At 36.3% G+C, this 21033-nt stretch overlaps 1 protein-coding gene across 1 annotated transcript in view; it reads left to right on the forward strand.

The window, feature by feature from the left end:
• Positions 1-21033, forward strand: part of CNTNAP2 (contactin associated protein 2) — a 1871002-nt gene that overhangs the window by 82680 nt on the left and 1767289 nt on the right. The gene's annotated exons all lie outside the window — the stretch shown is intronic.

A 21033-nucleotide genomic window follows, 5' to 3' on the forward strand; every position in this document is an offset into this window, starting at 1 on the left:
TTCTAGAAGAAAATATAGGCAGTACACTCTTCAATATCAGTCTCAGCAGCATGTCATCAAGTACCATGTTTGATGGGGCAAAGGAAACAATAGAAAACATAAACAAATGGGACTATATCAAACGGAAAAACTTCTGCAGAGCGAAGGAAACCATCAACAAAATGAATAGACAACCTAACAACTGGGAGAAGATATTTGCAAACCATATATCTGATAAGGTGTTAATATCTAAAATATGTAAAGAACTCATACATCTCAATAACAAAAAAATAACAACCTAATTAAAAAATGGGCCAAAGATCTGAACATTTTCCCAAAGAAGATATACAGATGGCCAACAGGCACATGAAAAGATGTTCAACATCACTAACTATCAGGGAAATGCAAATCAAAACTACAATAAGATATCACATCACCCCTGTCAGAATGGCTATAATTAACAAGACAGGAAACAGTTACTCTTGGAGAGGATGTAGGGAGAAGGGAACCCTTGGATGCTGCTGGTAGGAGTGCAAACTAGTGCAGCCACTATGGAAAACAGTGTGGAGATTCCTCAAAAAATTAAAAATGGATGGTACCATTTGATCCAGCTGTTCCACTGCTAGGTATTTATGCAAAGAACATGAAAAAATGAATGCATAAAGATATATGTACCCCTATGTTCATCGCAGCTTTATTCACAGTAGCCAAGAATTGGAAGCAACCTAGGTGCCCATCAAGGGCCAAATGGATAAAGAAGATGTGGTATATATACACAATGGACTACTACTCAGCCATACGAAACAATGAAATATTGCTATTTCTGGCGACATGGATGGACTTTGAGGGCATTGAGTCCAGTACTGTATGATCTCACTCGTAGACGATAAAAACAATGACAAACAAACACACAGAAACAGACATTGGATTGGTGGTTACCAGAGGGGAGGTGGGGAGGCAGGAGGGCGCAAGGAGTGATTAGACACAGTGTGTGGTGATGGATTGTAATTAGTCTTTAGGTGGTGAACATGAGGTAGTCTACACAGAAATCAAAATATATAATGATGTACACCTTAAACTTATATAATGTTATAGATCACTGTTACCGCAATATAAAAAGAATTAAAAAACACAAAAATAAAATATATAAGTATAAAAAATTAATATCTTGCTGTTCTTAAGATTAAGGTTTTTATAGAAAGTCGTAGCAGTTTTATTCTCCATATGGCCCAGTAGAACACAACAATAATGATTCTCCATGAAGCCACCAACATAGTGAGATAAATCTGGTAAAGCAGGATACTATACAGAATCTATTCAGAGAGAATCTAACAATTTGAGGTTCGTTTTTGTCTAATACTAGAAATTGTAACTACCTTATGCCAGAAATTCAGTACATATGTTCAAGATGCCAGCTTATGTTTTAAGAATGTATTTATGAGAATTATGGATAATATTTACATAATATTACCAGTTCTAACTTGCATTTAGCTAGAATGCAGAGGATGATGTCTCTGTTTTACTTGTGGTCCAAAGCTTCCTTTTTGTCTTTTATTTTGTTTTGGCCCTTATCAGTCCTCTTCTATATCCTGTAATTTCTAAAATTAAAATACCAATGGCAGAATACAGTTAGTCTGTGTGATGACTTAGTAATTGTGCTTCAAAATAAAAGCTCTCTCTTGACTGCCATTTTTACTTTCATTGTCCTCTTCATTTATGTTTTTCATTGTTATTTTACAAATCTATGTAAGCACAGGAGTTAAATCCCTTTTGTTGATTATGCATCATCTCACCCTTGGGAGCCCAGTGAATAAATGCTGTGTAGTCTTCTGTGATTTGTTAAGGTGGAAAGGATGTCTTCTCTGTAGATATCGTTCCTGGGAACTCTATCACATTATTTAAACATTCTTTCTTCTATTGCGGCTGGTTTAGCCTACCCATTTCAGTGTTCTCACTTGGCTGGATTGGAGTTACATTATGTGTGCCTCTGAAGGCAGGAAATGAAATTGGGAAAGTGGCAAATCCTGCCACTATTTAAAAAAAGCATGGTATGTCTTGTGACATCTGTTTAAGCAAGAGCTCAGTTTTTCTAGTTTTGTGCCCCAAAAAATATACTTGTGTTAATATTCAACAATATAATGCTTTCTATCAAACAAAAATATACCACATACTGCATTCTGAAAGGAAGTTCTCTAGTAGTGGTGAAGAAACTATTTGCTTCTTTTTAATGTCTAATTTGGGGATTGGAAACTATCAATTCCTTATTTTATACACTATCTTTAATATTTTACTGCTACAAATGATACTTTAAAGAAAGGAGGAAAAAAGGAAATGAAAAGAACTATAATGTCTGGCCAATATTATATACAATCATGTCAGTGCAAAACTAACTGATTATTCTGAGACAAATTATCTATTTTTATTTCAACTCCCTTGGGCTAGTGATTTACTAGTTAGCCCCTCCAGTGTACTCTCTGCCCTTTTCCACTCTGCTCCGTGCCCCGGAAAGTTGGACATGGACAATATAAATGGAGTCCCTTTTCCCTCTCATATCCAGCTGTGTTATGTGAATGGGAGCACCTGTTAAAAATCTGGAAGGAGAGAGGAAACTGAAGTTAAGAATTTATTACCCCAGCTTCCTTCCCTGAAGCTGTGCGGGCTGGTGGTATACTCTTCTCTGAACTGAAAGTCACAGTCTTGTCGAGCATCCTTCTTCTTGTAGATCTGTGTCACTTTGGGCTCTGGTAATAGCGCCATCGTATTATAGGCATGGTGGGAATGGTAACGGCATTCTGTTACTAATCCCCATGTACTGTCATCCTGGTGGTTTCCCTCTTTTAACCCTTTTTTTTAAAAGTCTTCTTATTAAACTCTTTAGTTCAAAAGTTGGGATCCTGAGTGATTTACTTACTTTTTAAATTGGAGGATAAGTTTTTGATACAAAATTATTCCAAACCTCCCATTTTAACTTTATATGAAGATTATGTGCATTTCATTGCACTCAACGCATATTTTTGATAATTTTTGGATCCAGTAGACTGACTCACAAAGTAATCTGTGATCACAAAACAATCTAATTCATAATATGGGTTCAGGCTATTAAGTATATTATCTTAATAATATGTATTTATTTGGTCATACTTGCCCTAAATTTATTAAAAATTATTTTGCTAAGAACAGTGATTAAAAGGTAAAAGCAAAAGAAAATAAGGGATGGCTTATCTTCTCTGCGTTAATATTGACTTCTGAAAAGGAACAAAAAGAAATGATAATAAAATGGGAAAGGAAGAGCAGCTCAGTTAATATCTGTTTAACAACATAGCTTTTATAAGATCCTTTTAACATATAGCATCTCATTTTGTTCTCATAGCAATTCTAGAGGTAAGCACTCTGGTTGCTGCCACTTAAAATATGTGGACACTAAAGAGCAAACAATTTAAGTAATCTCCTTAAGGTTGTAGAGGCTGTAGGGAGCAAAGCAGGGAATCAGCCTCCAGTACTGTCAACAGACCTGTTTACTACAAACAAGAACTAAGTATTTTATTTGTGTTTGGTTTTAGCTAAATTCTATTTTAGCAGGTTTTAAACATTAACAACACTATTTTTCAAGGACATATCACAAATTAAAGTCATTGACCCAGATAGAAAAAATTTTAAAATGTATTTGTGTTATGAATGTCAATTATAGCTGTTAAAACTGACATGTTGTTAAAGAAAAGGTATGTTAAACCATTCTAGCAAAGTTTTCAGTGGGAGAGTTCATTAAGTAATTCAGTGGAAATTGCAACAGTTAGCCAGCCATTAGCTTGGAGTAAATTCCCAAAGGAAAACAACATGCTACATTGTGTTTAATAAAACCTGTAAATGAAGTTATTTTCAATTTCTAAAATGTATCATATCAAATATAACAAGAATTAGTTTCTTCATGATTCTCATATAACATCAAAGCTGTGTTTATGTCAGCACAGAGTATTTCTGGGATACTATTAATCAGACTGAAGAAAGTAAAAATAGGTTTATGAAATAGTCTAGACCCAAAAGGGAGGGTACTCCTTAACTTCTTGTCTGATATATTAGATACATTAATATACAATGCATCTTTAGTACTTGACCTTAAGTGTCAGGAATATAATGCACCATTTCTCTTTTTATAAGCAGTGCTTCAAAGAGGTGTTCCTTGTCAACATTATTTTGTGCTGCAAGGTGAAAATGATGAAATATATTGACATTAAATATACAACTTATTAAAAATGTAATTAATCAGTCTATGTACATGTGTTCCTTTAATGCCAGACCTCACCAATCAAACTCCCAAATTTAAATTAAGCACGAACATGATGCTGTGGCAGCGTAAACTTTGTCTAATTTTTAATTTCTTCCAATATCACTGAGTCAATAGCACCTTTTCAGTCTATAATCAAAATACATGTCTAGATTTCTGTTTGTTTTATACTATTGATTCTTATTCATATAGGTTAGGTAGCTTCTCAGCTACCACCAGGTATTCACTGGTAATGATCTCAAGGTCAAGAGCCCAAGAGCGACTTTTGGCCTCCAATATTCCCCTAAAACCTGACCATTTGATTGCTGTGTGACGGAGCAGCATTATCAATGTCAGTCGCAAAATAGCAGCGTTTCCTGCCCCTTTCCAAGGAGGGCTGGAAGGGAGTCACTGTCTTCATTCTGATTTATTGTGACCCCATATATTTACATGTATAATTGGATTTTAAAATTTTGGACCAACTTACAACTAGTAGTATAGTGGAATGTATCATGTAGTATAGTAGGGAAAAGATGGGGTTTGAAATAAGAATTTAAATTCGTTCATTTAAATCCTATCTAAAATCTTATTTAATCTCTTAAAGACTTGGTTTTCTTATATCTAATTGTGCATTAAACTGCTTCCCATTCAAGGTGCTCTGAGTTTCAAATAGTATTATACAAATAACATTCTTGGTTCATAGTAAGTTTCCATCAGTTTCAGTTGGCTTCCCCCAACTGAAGCTTCCTTCTATCTCCTTCCTTTCATTTATCAATCATACCAATGTGCCAGAAACAGAAATTTTTTATTTTATGAAATGCTTTTTTTTAACACATGATAGGAAAACATATTTTTCATTTATTCCTGTAACAAGCATTTTTTGTTGTGGTTATCTCTATAGCAAGAAGACCTTATATAAAGAGATAGATAGATAGATACACAGATGTAGATAGATAAATGAGCCTACTCCTGGTCGTTTGCTTTGTTCAAACTAATATATAAAGAGATATTTTACCAATAGTGATTAGAACAAAGGTCTGGGCTATACAGTTCAAATTACTTAAAAATCTCTGATGGAAACTCAAAACATGAGAATAAATAACTTGGGAGTTGAGAAAATGTTCTTGAAACTTTAGGGAAAAATAAAGCCCAATATTCCAGTACGTTCCCTGCCAAGACTATTTTCTTCATAGAGATACCATTAAGAAGTGAGTTTAAGTAAAAATACAGATCCAAATGTGTATCACATTAACTGGGAGGTTATTCACAATAATTTATCCTATGGATGAATAGATCTGATTTTAGTGAATTTGGAAAAGATACTGATTTTAATAAAAAGTTAAAATTAGGTAGATGATAAAGTGAACAGTAATATGATCATCTTGGTCAGGTATAGATCGAGGAAAAAAACATGGTTACTTTAGGATAAATAAAATGAGGATTTAACAGTGGAAAAACCAACTGGAAGAATGATTTGTTCTTCTAAGTGAAAAGCAAAAGGATGGAGAAACGATCTGTTAAGGAGAAAAGATGTATTTTAGTGAGCAGAACTGTTTGTGTTTAATTGTCAACTGACTTTTCAGAGTTCTCAGACAAAATAAGGGTAATTGAAACCATCAAAGCTATTCAGAATCAAGAAATAGAAGTACTTATTTTCATCTTGGAAATTATCTCAATTTATAATCATGTGTTTATATTTATGTTTGTTTAATGTTTGCATCCCCCATTGAAGGGTAGACCATGATTGCAAGAACCACGTGTATTTTGAACAACATTATAAAGTAAATATAGCAATTAGCACAGTGCTAGACATATCGTGGCTGCCAAATAAATATGTGATGAATGACCAATGAGTAAGTTGCACTAATGATAGAAAAAAAATCTGTTTTAATGTAGGAAAAGTTACCAAAATTCAGTAAGCAAGTAAGAATTATTTTTGTAGTTCCTAAAATCTATTCTTACTGTTTCTCACTTTAGCAGACTAGTTTGGGGGCAGAGAGGGGTGGCATTATAGCCTAGGTGTACCAAAAACAACAACAAAAAACTGTCTAGCTGATGACAAAGCAGCTCTTTCAAGTTATTAATAAAATCTGTTTGCATTAACAGTTGTTTCCTGATTATGCATTTCTCAATATTTGAATCTTACACTTAATACTTAATATGTAAATTTTCATTCAGTGAGAAAATATTAAGAAGCATAATAAAATCTCTGTGCTTCACTCTTTTCTCTCAAGAGAAATAAAAAGACTAATTATTTGTCGTTGAAGTTAGACTGATTAGTTAGTGTTGCTTGCTCCTATGACTAATTAATGAGGAAATGGCATGTCCTTACCCTTTGATTTGCTGCTGATTAATAAATCAATAAAGTATTACTGGAAGGAAAAAAAGAACAGAAACACACTCATATAATGAGATGATGGTTGCCCTTTTTCACTTTCTGAAAACTCATGGTCTCAAAAAAAAAATCCACATCATAAATGAAATTAGCTGGGACCCTTGCCAGATTTTTGAAGGAAGACTAGAATTGATGGCTCATGAAGATTAAATTATTCATTCACCCCTGGAACGTGAAGCTCCAGGACAGGGCTGGGACACAGCCATTACGGTTGAAACTTGTCAGTGCCCTTGCTGCTGTGTGTTTCATTTCTTAATAAACAGGAATTTCAAACTTCAGGTTTGTTATTGTGGGGGCTTCTTTAGAGAGTGCCTCAGTCTAATATGCATGTTCATGACATGTCTGAGATAAAACACTGTTGAGATCTTGAGTCACCCAGTCTGAGACATCACAGTCTTGATAAAGATTCTACGTAATATAGGCAGGCATTAGCCACCTTCAGGCCTTTTATGCTGTTTGGATATATCAGCTCCAAAGGGAAAAATTAAGGGCTTCATAGCAGATCCCTAAAGCCTCAGCTCCTTTGATGCCTCTTTCTGCAGGGGACATTATCACCATTAAATACCTGGAAGTAAGCCGTGTGAGCAGAATGCAGAGCTAGCCTCAGAACAGAAATAGAGAAGGCTTCAGCCTTCCCTTGGTCCTTGACGAGTCACAGTCAGAAGTGATTTAAGAGGGACACATAAGCTGCCTCTCCTGCAACTCTACACCTGTGCTGCCTCCATATCTACAGGATTCTCTTGGTCTCTTATTGGGACTCACACAACACTTCCATCTCCTTGGATCTCTTGTCAGCTTCAGCCCTCCTGAAGTATTCTCTTCTTACTCACCATTAACTACCACTTCAAAGCTAGCTAGCCATTACCTAAAAGTAGAGTACAAACCTGGGCTGAATTTTCTGTGCCTATTGGGTAATTCAACATTTTAAGACAGAGAAGCACCAGACTCCCAACTGGTCCAGTGTGGCAAATGAATTGTTACTTTTAGCATCACCTTTGGTGAATGCTAAATCTTCCACCATCTATTGAGTAAGTCAAATGGTTCAAAGAAGCTTTTTATTGCAGCTTAATGAAGTATAATTGATATGCAAAAAATGGTGCATATTTAGTTTATGCAATTTGATGAGTTTGGGCATAGTTATACACCCATGAAACCATCACCACAATCAAGGTAATAAACATATTCATCACCTCCAAAAGTTTCCAGAGATCTTACGTACAACATAATGTCGATAGTTAACAATAAAGTATTGTGCACTTAAAAATTTTTTGAGAGTAAATCTCATGTTATGTGTTCTTACCACAGAAACATAAACAAACAAAAAAACAAAACTCAAAGGGACACAAATTCATAGAATCTTAGTAGTGGCTTCAAAAATCATGTACTTATTTTACACTAGGAAACTGACTCCCAGTGTTCATATGTTTCACTTGATCCATACTGTCAGTTGATGACAAATTTTAAATCACCAGATCCTCTGGTTTTTATCTCTATTGTGTGGTCTATGTATTGAAGATACTCTTCCATCTGAGTGTATTTTTAAGAAAGAAAATATTTGTAAATTAAACTGTAATATCTTTGATTTTAAAAATATTTTGCTTTTAAAAGTTATTTCTTATTATCAGAATCTTAATATGGTTGAATGAGTATTATGGCATGGCACTGTAGAGATTGCAGTATATGAATCTGACATGATTTTTGCAAGTTACACAAACAAAAAAAATACAGGGAAATTGTTCTTATTTCATAGTCATTCTATGACTAGTAATTTTAATATACTTTATTAATAAACTTAAAAAAATCTAGAACTTTTTGTCTTTAAGTACCCTACAGTTTAACATAGTTCTGAACATACAAGTTCCTATTATATAAACATGTCTGTATATCCCTGAAAATTCCTCCCTCCACAGCAGTTCTCTAACTTTAAAATACTTACTAGTAATTAGCACTATTAGTTTTGAATAAATAATCTGTAAATGATAGGATTTTTGTCTCTAATTTACAGTATTTCTTTGTGTTTGACCCAGTAGTTCTGTAGTGGGCAGGCTGCTCCAACATAGCTCTTTGAGTTTCTGCTAGTATGTGGTCAAAGTACCTTTCTGGAACTGTCATCTTTTAAGAAGGTAATATCACTTAAATTTTTCTGTAACAATTAATATAAATTCATCAAGACATGGACCCAGGCACAGAACTGTTACTGAACTATGGACTAGTAAAAAAACAAAACAGCAACAACAAAAAGCCCACCTACATAGAAACATTCTAAAGCAAAAATGAGAAATATAGTGCTAAAAGACCAATGTCACCTTCACAAAAAAAGCAAGAACTTACCAATTTTGGACTGGTGATGACCATTGATTTTACATCAAGGAAATGATTGATTTAGGAATTGATATTTGAAAGGTAGACATTTTTTCAAGATTTCTCTTTAACTACAGAATTACACCTGCTTCAAAATTGCCTGAGGAAGATTATTATCATCCCAACGTAAACCTGTATCTTTTCAGGTATCTAAAATGAAAGTCAACTTCATGCAGAGTAACTGGCTTCTTAATCTTTAAGCCACTTTATAGAAATGCATGCAGCTTTTATGGTGAGATCAATTAATACATTTTCTTTTGCATTGGTTGGTGGAAAGGGTCCTAGAATTGTTTACTGGTTAAAATTTATGTTAGGAAAGCTTATATCTAAACTTGCGCATGAAAATTGGATTTTTCTTTCTTTGCTTCCAAAGCAACATTCAATTCCACTTTGTTTTCTCTCATGTACTGGGTTCTACTGTTGAACCACAATCTGGAGGGTGTGGTTTCCCATAAGGATAGTTGATTAGATCTGGATCATTTAGCCTTCTTACCTTTGAACAAAATTTTATGGAAGTGAGATGACTGTCCAGGGTTACACAAATGATGTATGACCATGAAAAAAAATTGAAGCAGCCTTGCCTGCCTCCACCCACCCATTCACAGCGCAACAGGGGACTTGGTCCCCTTCCCTCAGCCTAATGTTCTCTGATAAACATTAGACTTTTATCGGTCTTGCAATGGTTAGTGAGGATAATAGCCACATTTTTCTGATAAGCCTATTGTGAGGATTATTTGAGATATTGTATAGGTATAGACCCGTGGGGAAACCTATCTTAACAATATACTCAGATTTTCCCTAAATGATTTACTGTCACTTGCAAACCCCTCCCTCTCTCCTGTAGATAGCAGTGGGGAAGCCTAAATCTAATCCCATCAAGTACTATTCATTAGGTTAAATCACTTAGCATTGAATACTATCAGATTTCCTCCTTCTCCCTCTCCTCCCTATGTGTATGTGACCAATTTGCAGGAAGGATCGGGAATGGGCCTGTGACCTTATGCTGACGCTGACGAGCAGCTGGTCTGATTTGTGGATGGGCACTGGCTGCTGTCAACTGAGATACTATTGGCGTAGGCTGCTCTCGGATTTTTCTGCTGGCCTTAGCTAAAGTAGCCTGTGACTATGGGAACTCTGGCTGATTTCTGAGTCATAGAAGTGCTCCCAGGAAACTGCTGCTGTCTCCCCTTGATACCCAGACCCCACCCTAATTCTCAGTTGTATTGCACATTATGTCTAGTCGTGTCTAGTTTATTCCGTTTCAGCCTGAATGGTTTTCAGCTAGAATCAGTCGCTTCCTTGGTAACCCTTTCTGCAGGCTCCCAGTCCCACTCAGATCCAACTTCTGAGTCTCCCCCTTCACTCTCCTGCTGCATTCCTAAGGACAGAGAGAGACTCTCGCCCTTTCACCTTATTAAAGTGTCAGCTGCTCACTGACACCTACTCAGGTAACCACGTTAAGTGTTACTGCCGCCACTACTGTCTTGCAACTACTCTAGCCAGCAGGCTGAAGACGGGGGGAGCCTATGAGTTTATTCTCTCTCAGATACCTGAACAGGAAATAAGAGATATAGCCTCTTTGAAAGGTTCTCTCTATTCTGTCTAATTCCCCACCTCTCCCTCTAGCACAGAGAAGAAATACCAAGATACAGGTGTCTCACAACTAGGTCTCCCTATCTCTGCTTCCTTTCTCTTGGGACCCACTAGGGTGAGAAAGGATCGAATTTCTATTTTTTCTCTACCCTGGGCTATGATCTGATCAGGCAGGCTTAGTATTTGATATGCTAAGTTGAATTAAAGGAATTTAGAGAGTCATTTTCCACAGGTAAGGCCTAGCTCTCAAAACCTCGCTGTTGCTGCTGGGCATCAGCTTTGATGCTCAAAGCCAATCAGTGCCCTCTTTGTTCCAGACAGAATAAGTCCTTTCCTCCCTGGGGCAAGATGCTTGCTGACTGTCCCTTGAAGGTGAATGCCTTGGAGGGGAAACTATTTCAGAGAAAAATAAAAATACATCATTCTAAAATCTCCCCAGATCATCCTTATGTGTTAAATGCTTTCATGCAATGTATCATTCAAGTCTCATACAATCTTCTGAGAAGACGATCGTCTCATTGTATATATGGAAACACCTAGGTTTGAAGAGCTTATGTAACTTGCTCTAGATCATGGACTTAGTAAATTACAGAAAAGTTTTTGAATTCAGATATTGCAATTCCAGAGTGCATATGTTCACTGATCTAGCAATGCCTTTTTGACAAGACATATTTAAAATATCTACTGAAAAGTTTGGGCATTTCAAAACACTAACAGATTTGATCTAGGGGAGAGGAGGAGGACGTGAGAATAGTATATTTGAGAACAGAATCTTCAGGCCTCTTGAGGAGCACACACCAGCCCGACCACGTCCAATAAGTTTTCTTCTTTTTGCAATGCTCAACCTGTTGTCCAAGATGCTTCATTCTTCACCCTGATAATTCAGGAATTGCATTCAAATTCTGTCTTTCCCTTAGATTATTTCTGTTTATATATTCATGTTTAAAATAATGCTTTAGGGTCTGGCCCGATGGTGTAGTGGTTAAGTTTGCATGCTCCACTTTGGTGGCCGAGGATCCACAGGTTTGGATCCCTAGTACCACTCGTGAAGCCATTCTGTGGTAGCATCCCACATAAAATAGACAAAGATTGGCACAGATGTGAGCTCAGTGACAGTCTTCCTCAAACAAAAAGAGGAAGACTGGCAACAGATGTTAGCTCAGGGCCAATCTTCCTTACACACAAAAAAATAATAATAATACTTTAGTTGATGACTTTATTCATTAAAAGAAACCTAAAATATAGACGGAATTTTTTTACTAAAAAATATTTGAATTAACCCATTGATTTGTTTTTTTTTTTTTTTTCTTAGCCCTGAGCTAACATCTGCTGCCAATCCTCCTCTCTTTTGCTGAGGAAGACTGGCCCTGACCTAACATCCATGCCCATCTCCCTCTGTTTTATATGTGGGATGCCTGCCACAGCATGACTTGATAAGCCATACATAGATCAGTGCCTGGGATCTGAACCAGCAGACCCCAGGCCACTGAAGCAGAACACATGAACTTACCTGCTATGCCACTGGGCTGGCCCCTCCATTGATTTTATAAATAGATTTTGGATAAATGTGGCTTTATTTAGAAATTTCTCTTTATTCTAGGTATTGACACAAAAATTCTAGAAATTATAACTTTGAATTTTACTTTTATAAAAGATTTCTGATTTATTCTGTCTGCAGCAACAACAAAAAATCCTTCATATGCGTTCGTCTTTGGAGTATATATCTTAGTGTAGTAAACCCAAAGTTTTGTGAAACCCGAGGATTATTTCAATGTCATCTATAAATGTGCAACCTTAAAATTACGGAACTGAGCAAGACCCCAATAGTAACTTGCCCTGATGCTTTAGGACTTTTCTGATTTTGAGCATTAAATGTGCAAAGTCATCAATCTTGTTGAAAGATCACCAAAAAGTTTCCAGAACTGACCAGAGTCTTTTTTCATGACATTATCAAGGTTTTTGTGTTTGTGTAAAAGAGAGGAAGAGAGTAAATAAGTCCTCTTACAGCAATGCAAGAAAACATCTAATTTTCCCATGCATAGAACAATTGAGTTTGAGTTTAACCTTGAATGATGAGAAGATGTCAACAGTGGTGATAAGAAGGTATATAAAATGGTCATGAGATAAGAACATAGTATACTTAGGAAATACAGACTACCCCAACATATCTAGGACGTGGGACACTTAAAGAAACAAGCAAAGTACCCATCACGTAGAATTATTGGTTTCTTCCCAGTACATTGTGTTCTTCTGGGTGATTAAAATTGGCTATTTGGTGATATCTGCTACTATCTCCTTTTTACTGAGATTAATCTGACACACCTATGATGACCCGAGCTGTCTTGTATTCCACGGTGTCCTTCATTGATTCAGTGTAAAAGATTAAAATGCTCTCAATGGTGTAGCCCCTTGCACCACTGGACAGCTGCTGTAGAAATACCCGTGGAAAACACTGAATTTTATCAAGGAGTGGAGAATGAGTGATTAATCTCTCACATACCTGCCTACCTGCTCCTATAAATCTAAATTGCCATTCTCAGACTAATTTCATTTCAGCAGAGTTGTTTATGTGCATATAAAGGTGTCATTTTTTAAAAGTGAAATTTCAATATATGTCCAACTCTGTTGGCAAGCCTCAAAATTAAAAAGAAATTTTCTTTATAATTTTAAATTATGCTTTCATGGTAGCTATAAATCTCAGTGTACTTTTCTGGGCATAAGCCTTGGCTATTGATTGACATTTTCAGCTTCTGCAGGTGAGTTAAATATCATGGAAAAATTTGCGTTGAAAACTAAATAGCTGGAATTGTAAAACCTACTTTACTTAACCCAATGGCACTAGTATTTTCCTTTACCTAATGACACTTGAAATCAATCAACTGTCAAGTTACTTTTAGCTACTTATCAGAATATGTGGCGTTGCTGCATGATGAGCAATCCGTGAATTAATTTATCCAAACACTAATACTGGAAATTAAATAATGTGACTAATGTGACTATCCTGGTTTGTACAACAGTTTTTTATCATGAAATAGTGAGTTGAACTATTTTAAGTAATCCGATGACACTAGATTCAAATATCCTGGTTCCCAAGGCATGTTTTCTAATTCATAGATGCATATGAGTACTAAGGATGGGTGCTTCATAATCTTTGTGTCTTCATCTGTAGAAAGCCCCTAAGTCCGCCTGTCAGCCAATGCCTGAATCAACTAAATTGGCCAATGCGATGTTCTCATTCCTGTCCCATGGAGTTCAGGTTGGACTAGTGAGGGCTGCGCTGCAAATCCTTTTTCCTAGCAGTCTACATTGTATGTTAATTTCCATGCAGATTTAATTTTCTTTTAAAGTTTACTTTGGCTTCTCAAGTCTCAGTTTCCTCATCTGAAAAGTTGGTATAATAATGGTGGGAGGAAGATTTATTATGAATCCAACAAAGGTTAAGCTTCAAGGCTCCATTAGCAAGAGCCCACGCATATTCATCCTCACAATCTGTAAAATTCAGTCCCCATAAAACCCAGATCTACTTTTGTCCTTACTTCAAAAGGATGCTCTGGGGTTAAATGAGATCTCATGAACCTCTTTGGCCAGTGCAGTGCACAGCATGTGCTTAGTATAAACTATTATCATTCTAATATTTATTGAGTGTAAGGTTCTATGCAGTTTAGGGGGCAGAACACTCATTTGATATGCGGATTGTCACTGCACTTTCCACCCAGCATTGTTTGCATTTGTATACCTGGCTTTGTTACTTCCAGAAGAGAAAATTTCATAGTGTTTATCTTGTTTGCCTTTCAACCCTAGTCCTTAGGGTGGTGCCTGGCACACTGAAGACACACTAAAACTACAATACACTAAAGATACAATAAATATTTATTGTATCGATGTATATTGAATATGATTTAGCACTTCAAAATAATATTGAAATTGTGAAATAAAATACATTGACTCAACATTGTTAATTTGAAGATGCTATTGTCCCTTAGTTGTGCAAGTAATCACCAAATATCTTGCCCTCTTTTTACATTCTTCAATCTATAATAATTTATCAAAAAATTGTCTTAAATTCCTTGGATTTTTATGGAGTTCATAGATAGTCCTTCAATAAACTGGCTATATTGCATTGTCCTAATAAACCTGGGAAAATGACATTAATATAAATAATATAATTAAATATTCATGTAAGTGATTACTCTTGTAGTTGACTTATCTGCTTTAGTCAAATGCATTTTAATGATAATCTTGGACTATCCCTATGTGATAGCATCTGCTGCTTTATGCACTCTTCATTTGTCACTCCTTCTGTGCATACACAGCAACGTTCAGTTTAAGGTTACAGACAACCTGCTCAGTTTGATAATGTCAACCCATCATATTTCAGTTAAGCAAACATCAAATCAAATGATGCGTGTCACAGGTGCATAAATATTATGTACATGGAGAACAAACTTATAGCCATAAATACATAGAGTCTTCTGGTTTGTAAACTTGAGCTACATTCTTAAATTTTGGCTGTAAGAAGAAATTGATGTAAAAATAATGCGTAGTTCTCAAATAATCCAATTGTCAATTTACATGGAAACAAGTTTTACAAAATACATTTTACATTAAAAAAATGCCTCTCCTTGAAGTTATCTTAACAAAAAAAAAGTAATCATTCTACTAAAAGTAAACATTTCCTGTGAGAAGGACATATTGAACTGTATAAACATCATACTGTCTTATGATCTCTTCAGAAATAAAATTAACCCATCCGTGTTCTCAGGGTTGGTTCAAGGTAATTCTAAACCATCATAAGCTGAAAATCGTTGCACAGTTGAACCTCATCACTAGATGAGTGATTCTGAAAAAATTGCCATTTTATGAAATTGATCAGGATGAATGTCATTTCAAGAAAGTATTCTCTTTGTGAAAATGGAAAATATTTATTTACATTTGGAAGAAAATTTGCAAAATTTGTTAAAATTCCAGTATGGAATGAATTACTTCATTCAGTACCTTTTTAGTCTTGTTAAATATCTAGTAAAAATGCTTTCTATGTGGAAGGCACTAGCTAAATATTTGTTGAACTGAATTGAATTCAGACAAAGAAGGCCAGAAGTGTTTGTAAGAGGGGTGTTCTCAAATTCTTTCCCTGTTCTGTGCCTTCAGCCAATATCCTACTTGCTTTTATAAAGTATATTTCATTTTCCCATTTGGTTTAGCAACTGTCTTAGTCTGAGTTCCCCTAGAAGCAGATCCTGAAGGAGGATTCAAGTACAAGTAGTTTATTTGGGAGATGAAGGAAACGCCGGCAGTGGTGTGGGGGCGAGACAAGGAAAGGAGGACAGTCAATAAAGCTGCCTTATCAAAGCAGCAGCTACTGAAGGCAACTTAATCCACGGAGACAATGGGAACCAGTGTGAAACAGGTGCCTCGGTGCTCTCCCGACTCAACAGCAGTGCTGCTAGGGCATCTGTCCATCAATTCACATTAGTCTTTGGATGTTTTCCGTGAGGGCTGCTCCTGTGGGGGTTAATTCCCTGGCTCTTCTGGGCTTCCGTGTAGGTAGTAAAGCCCCTTCAGTGACAAGAGAAAGCCTTGAGGAAAAGAAGCACAGGTGTTGGCTGGCTCTCAGGAGTCAGGCAGTGGTGGGTGAGATGATAAAGGTCTGGGGATGCGAGTGGGGAACCACAGCACCTGCTGCAGTGACATGCATTCCTGACCATTCTTCCGGAACATTTTAAAAAATATGTAAAATATTGTAAGAGCAATGACTAGAGAGGATTTTTAAAAAATGTTTTTCTATTATGACTCAAGCATTTTTGGTACTGCAGCTGAATAGTTACTCCAGAAAGCAGCTTCAGAACACCCTACTCATTTCCTTTGAGCTCCCTGGAGCCAGTGTTCCAGAAGCCACTGCAGATCAGTGTGGCTCACCTGTTTCTCCCACAGGCCCAGTCCCAGACTGACCTCAAAGCCAAGGCAGGCTCTGACCCAGGAGATTCAGTCTCCTCCTGCTCCCCCTGCACAGAATCCTATGCCTTTTGACTCCCCGAAAATCTTGTTTCCTTTTGCTCAAAGCAAACAAAGCAAGGGAATGCCTCCCACTCTGGAATAAACATGTGAACTCATAAGCTACCCAGTGACTGCCATTCCATAAAATGGCAGTTCTATTAAATTGCATTATGTAAAAATGGGATTTGTACGAGACTTGTTTTGTAGCAGGTTGGTTTATATCATCAACTGTTTCATTGAAGATCTGAGCTGCAATGAGTCATCCATAAAACTGGCAGAATAAAACCTGGGGAATGGCTGTTGTGAAGTTCTTCTAAGGCTCATAAAACTGGGTTCTGCGCTTCGACAGTTTTGATGTTGCTCCAACATTTTATCCAAAGAACCTGAATCATCATCAGTACCACATTCTAATTTGATTTTTAGACACTTTCATTATGAACTTCCTTCCATGCTCTTGATCTTTTCTTTCAAAGTATGAGAAAACTTGACCTATTGTTCCTCTTCACATTGACTCACAGAAGAATCCAGATAAATCTTCTACTTTTATAGACAGGAGGGAGTTTAAAGGTCAGTTGTAGAATAAGAATGTTGAAACTTTTGTAATTAAACAAAGTAAAAGTTAACATTTGCTGAATATATGTACTGTTTCCAGCATCACATTGACGTCATGACTCCATTGTATATGCTCATTGCCTCATTTTCTCCTCATGACAATCATGTGAAATAGTTACTATTATTGTTCTTATTTACTTAGAGCAAACCGAGGCTTAGGCAAGTTAAATAATTCTTTAAGGTAAGAGTCGAGAATCAAATCCAAGTTTCTCTACAAAAAAATTATGCTTTTAAGCATTCCACTCTACTGTTTTCTGAAATGACATGTGTCCATGTGAAAATATATATTATATTACAGACAAAATTAATCTATGTTGGAAAATATCACACTTGTGGTTCATTCTGTGTGGGGAATGGGGATTGACTGGGAAGGGCCATGGAGGAACTTTCTGGGGTGGTTGAAATATTATATCCTATTAGGCATATAGTTATGTATATTATACAGGTCTATGCATTTTTCAAAATACATCCAATGGTAACACCTAAGCTTGATGCATTGATCCAAAGATAAATTATGCAGATACCCCTTCTCTAGATGCCCTGCTCCCCTATCTCCGTTTCTAGCCACAGCATCTAAATGGCAATGGCCAGTTGACTCCCTCATTCGTCCTCCCAGCCCACATGACAGGTCACAGGTTGTGTGCATGATCCAGTCCAGCCAGTCAGAATCCTTCCCAAGGACGTTCCAAACTTGGGCTAGGAGGTTTTAAAAAATTCCATTTTTTCTATGGTAACAATTTTGTAAGGACATGAATCCTACTTTCTGACCATCAAGTTCTCTACTTTGTGGAGAAGTTGGTCTGACACTTAAAATGTGGCTAATGCAGCTAAAGAGCTGAACAACTTAAATTCTCTTTAATTTTAATTCATTTACATTTAAATAGCTACATACGGCTAGTTGCTAATACATTGGACAACACAGGTTTAAGGGAAAGAGCCAGATAGCCACACAGTCTAAGTAATGGGTGATGGGGAAAGAAAGCCCCCTTGGAACTGGAGCGCTCTTTAAGGTTGGCCCCACTCTGCCCTTGTGATTTGGAGATGTAAGCAAATGAATGACACATGTGTCCATATCTCTAAATGATTCTCCTCCAGATGTTACCATCTGAAGTGACTTTTAATAATGTAAACCACTTTTTATCCCATTCTTGGTGAAAAGAAGCATAAAATGCAAATGTGTAGGTTGGGATAATACTTCATTGTAGTTAAGTTTCTGTTTCTCAAAAAAACAAACAATTACTAAATAAATACAAATTGCTAATTGTTGTAAACCTTTCTATCTAAGAGTGGAAGATGGAATAAATAGACAAAGACAGCATTGACACGTTCAGGGGGTAGGAAAGAAGGACGCTTCACAACTTTTCCCGAAATTGGCTGTGTTAACTTTTAAAAGTCTCAGGTAAATATAACGTGTCTGGAGTCATAACTTTGCATAATTAATGGTGTGATTTTTTTTCTGTCTTGAATTACTTAAAGGAATTTTCTAAAGAATGTTTCAATGTGCTTTGACCAATAATATCACAGTTAATGACTTAGCATTTGCTTATGATGTACCTTTGAATTCTGGCTGATATTATCAGTCTTGTAGACTGATTTATAATTTTTATAAAAGGAGTAATAATGATAAGACAAGTACTCTCTAAAGATTATGGATCATAGAATTTTAGAGAAGGAAGGAGCCTTAGAGAACATCCAGTCCAGCCTCCTGATTTTACAGATGAAGAAACAAAAGCCCAAGAGGGGCAAACTGATTTGCTCAAGGTCAACAGCTAATTAGTGGCCAAGCCGAGATTGGATCCCAGTCTCCTATTCCCCAAAGCGTGCTGTCAGTGAGCCAAAACCCATGCATCTTACTTCCTGACTTCTGCGTCTTTGAATGATGTCTTAATTGCCATTTATACTTTATGATTCTGTGAGAACTGACAACTTTGTCAGGATGAAATTTCATATAATCCGATATTTTTTGTGACTTTGGCATCAAACAACCCATGTATAAGATGTTTATCCTGGATGACAATGTTAAAAGATTAAGGATGAAACCTCAAAACATACCAGCTTCTAGTGACATAATGTAGATAGGTCTAACATCAATTTATACCAGATTATCTTGAAATTGTGTATATTTGCCACCTATATCATCATTTAAAGTATAATAATTGCAGACAAGGCGCAAGTGTGGAATTGAGCAGAACAGATTCGAGTCTCAGCCATAGCACTTCCTTACCTGCTCAAGGCTCTTTGTTCTTGAAATAAAGGGATTAAAAAGGTACAGAATATATAGAGCATTTAGTATAGTGCTTAGCACATAGAGTTAACAAATACGTAGTAAAATTTAATAAATTGTTTATATACTATTTAAGATGTTTTCATACTTAAATCAATATTTTGATTAACGTGATTACGTAAGTATGTCTATTTAAATACAAAAAATATTCTATTAAAAAGACAAATGCTTACTGTGTGCTTATATTTCAGGAACTGTTGTAGACTGGGAGTACATTCCATTAAAACATAAACGCACATTCACTCACTCACGTCTTTGAGATATATACTATTATGACCATCCTGAGGCACAGAGAGGTTGAGGACTTTGCCCTCATTACATAGCTAGTAAGCAGCAGAGGCAAGATTGGAAACCAGGCAGTCTGTGGAGGGTCTTACAGTCCGTGCCATGGTGTTTAGTTAATAAAGTGACAAACATCTGCAGATTCTGATTAAGTTTGTGGAGGTTTAGTTAGAAGGAAGAAACCTGGAGGAATGGGGCAACAGCCTTCTTCCTGAGAAGAGATGCAGTAGTTCAAGATGGCAACAGATGGTCAAGGAGGAGACATTGTAAGAGGTAGGTCAGGACCGGATCACTGACTTCAGAGGAAGGTGAGAGTTGGAGGGGTCAGTTCGCTCCTGTGTCTAGTGTGGGTACATGAGTGAGAATGAGGAGAAGGTGTTCACACAAGGATAACAGACTCCGTTTGGGATGTGCTGAGTTTGATTTTCTTACTGAGCAGGGCTGGGATCCATAAGGATGCAACTTTGGCAGTCTTAACTAGAGACAAATATGGGAGTTAAGAATATCTTCTTAAAAGGGATAAGTGGAGACACAGGGCAAATAAAACTGTGAGGAATTCGCATTTTCCACTTTTATTTTAGTTATTATAATGTGTCTATGAAAGATATGCAAAGAGGGAAAATCAAGTAACCTTTGCAGTAAAGTAGTCTTATTAATAAAAAATCAACACCTAGCTCTTATCCTAAAGAGGTTACTACCAAATGAAGAAAAATAGTTGTAAAGTATATTAAGTACATGTAAGCCTTAGATTCCAACACAGATTTACATAATTTAGCATAACTTGTACGTAATGTTGATGATAAAACCGCTAAACATCTGCTAAGCACTTAGAAAGCATTTTTTTCTCATTAGCATCAGTAGCTGGAAAATAATATACTTTGGCACAAATTTTCCTTTTTAAAATCTGTTTTGGGGCCAGTAGAATTTTATTCGAGGTTTTATTTGGTGCCTTTGCTTTTTTTTTTTTTTTACATACTCAAAAGGTATGTAAACCAGAAGTTTTCACCTGATTAGAAATGCATTTTTCAATAAGGACAGTCATGATTTTGATTATGGCAAGGTCAGACTTTCGGAAAGTCTCATCTATCTCTATCTGTTGTGCAGCATCAACTTAGGAGGGACCACGTTCCGGTCAGGAAATGAACAATTTTGTGGCAGGAGGAGAATGGAAGTATGAATGCGTTGCTTATTGTTCTTGTAAGAGGTTATAATTAACGGTTTTAGTTTAATACCAGAAAGCTATCACATATTATTCCAAGCTCTAATTTTCTT

Source organism: Equus quagga, chromosome 8 (assembly GCF_021613505.1).
Source record: "Equus quagga isolate Etosha38 chromosome 8, UCLA_HA_Equagga_1.0, whole genome shotgun sequence".
In the NCBI taxonomy this organism is placed as follows: domain Eukaryota; kingdom Metazoa; phylum Chordata; class Mammalia; order Perissodactyla; family Equidae; genus Equus; species Equus quagga.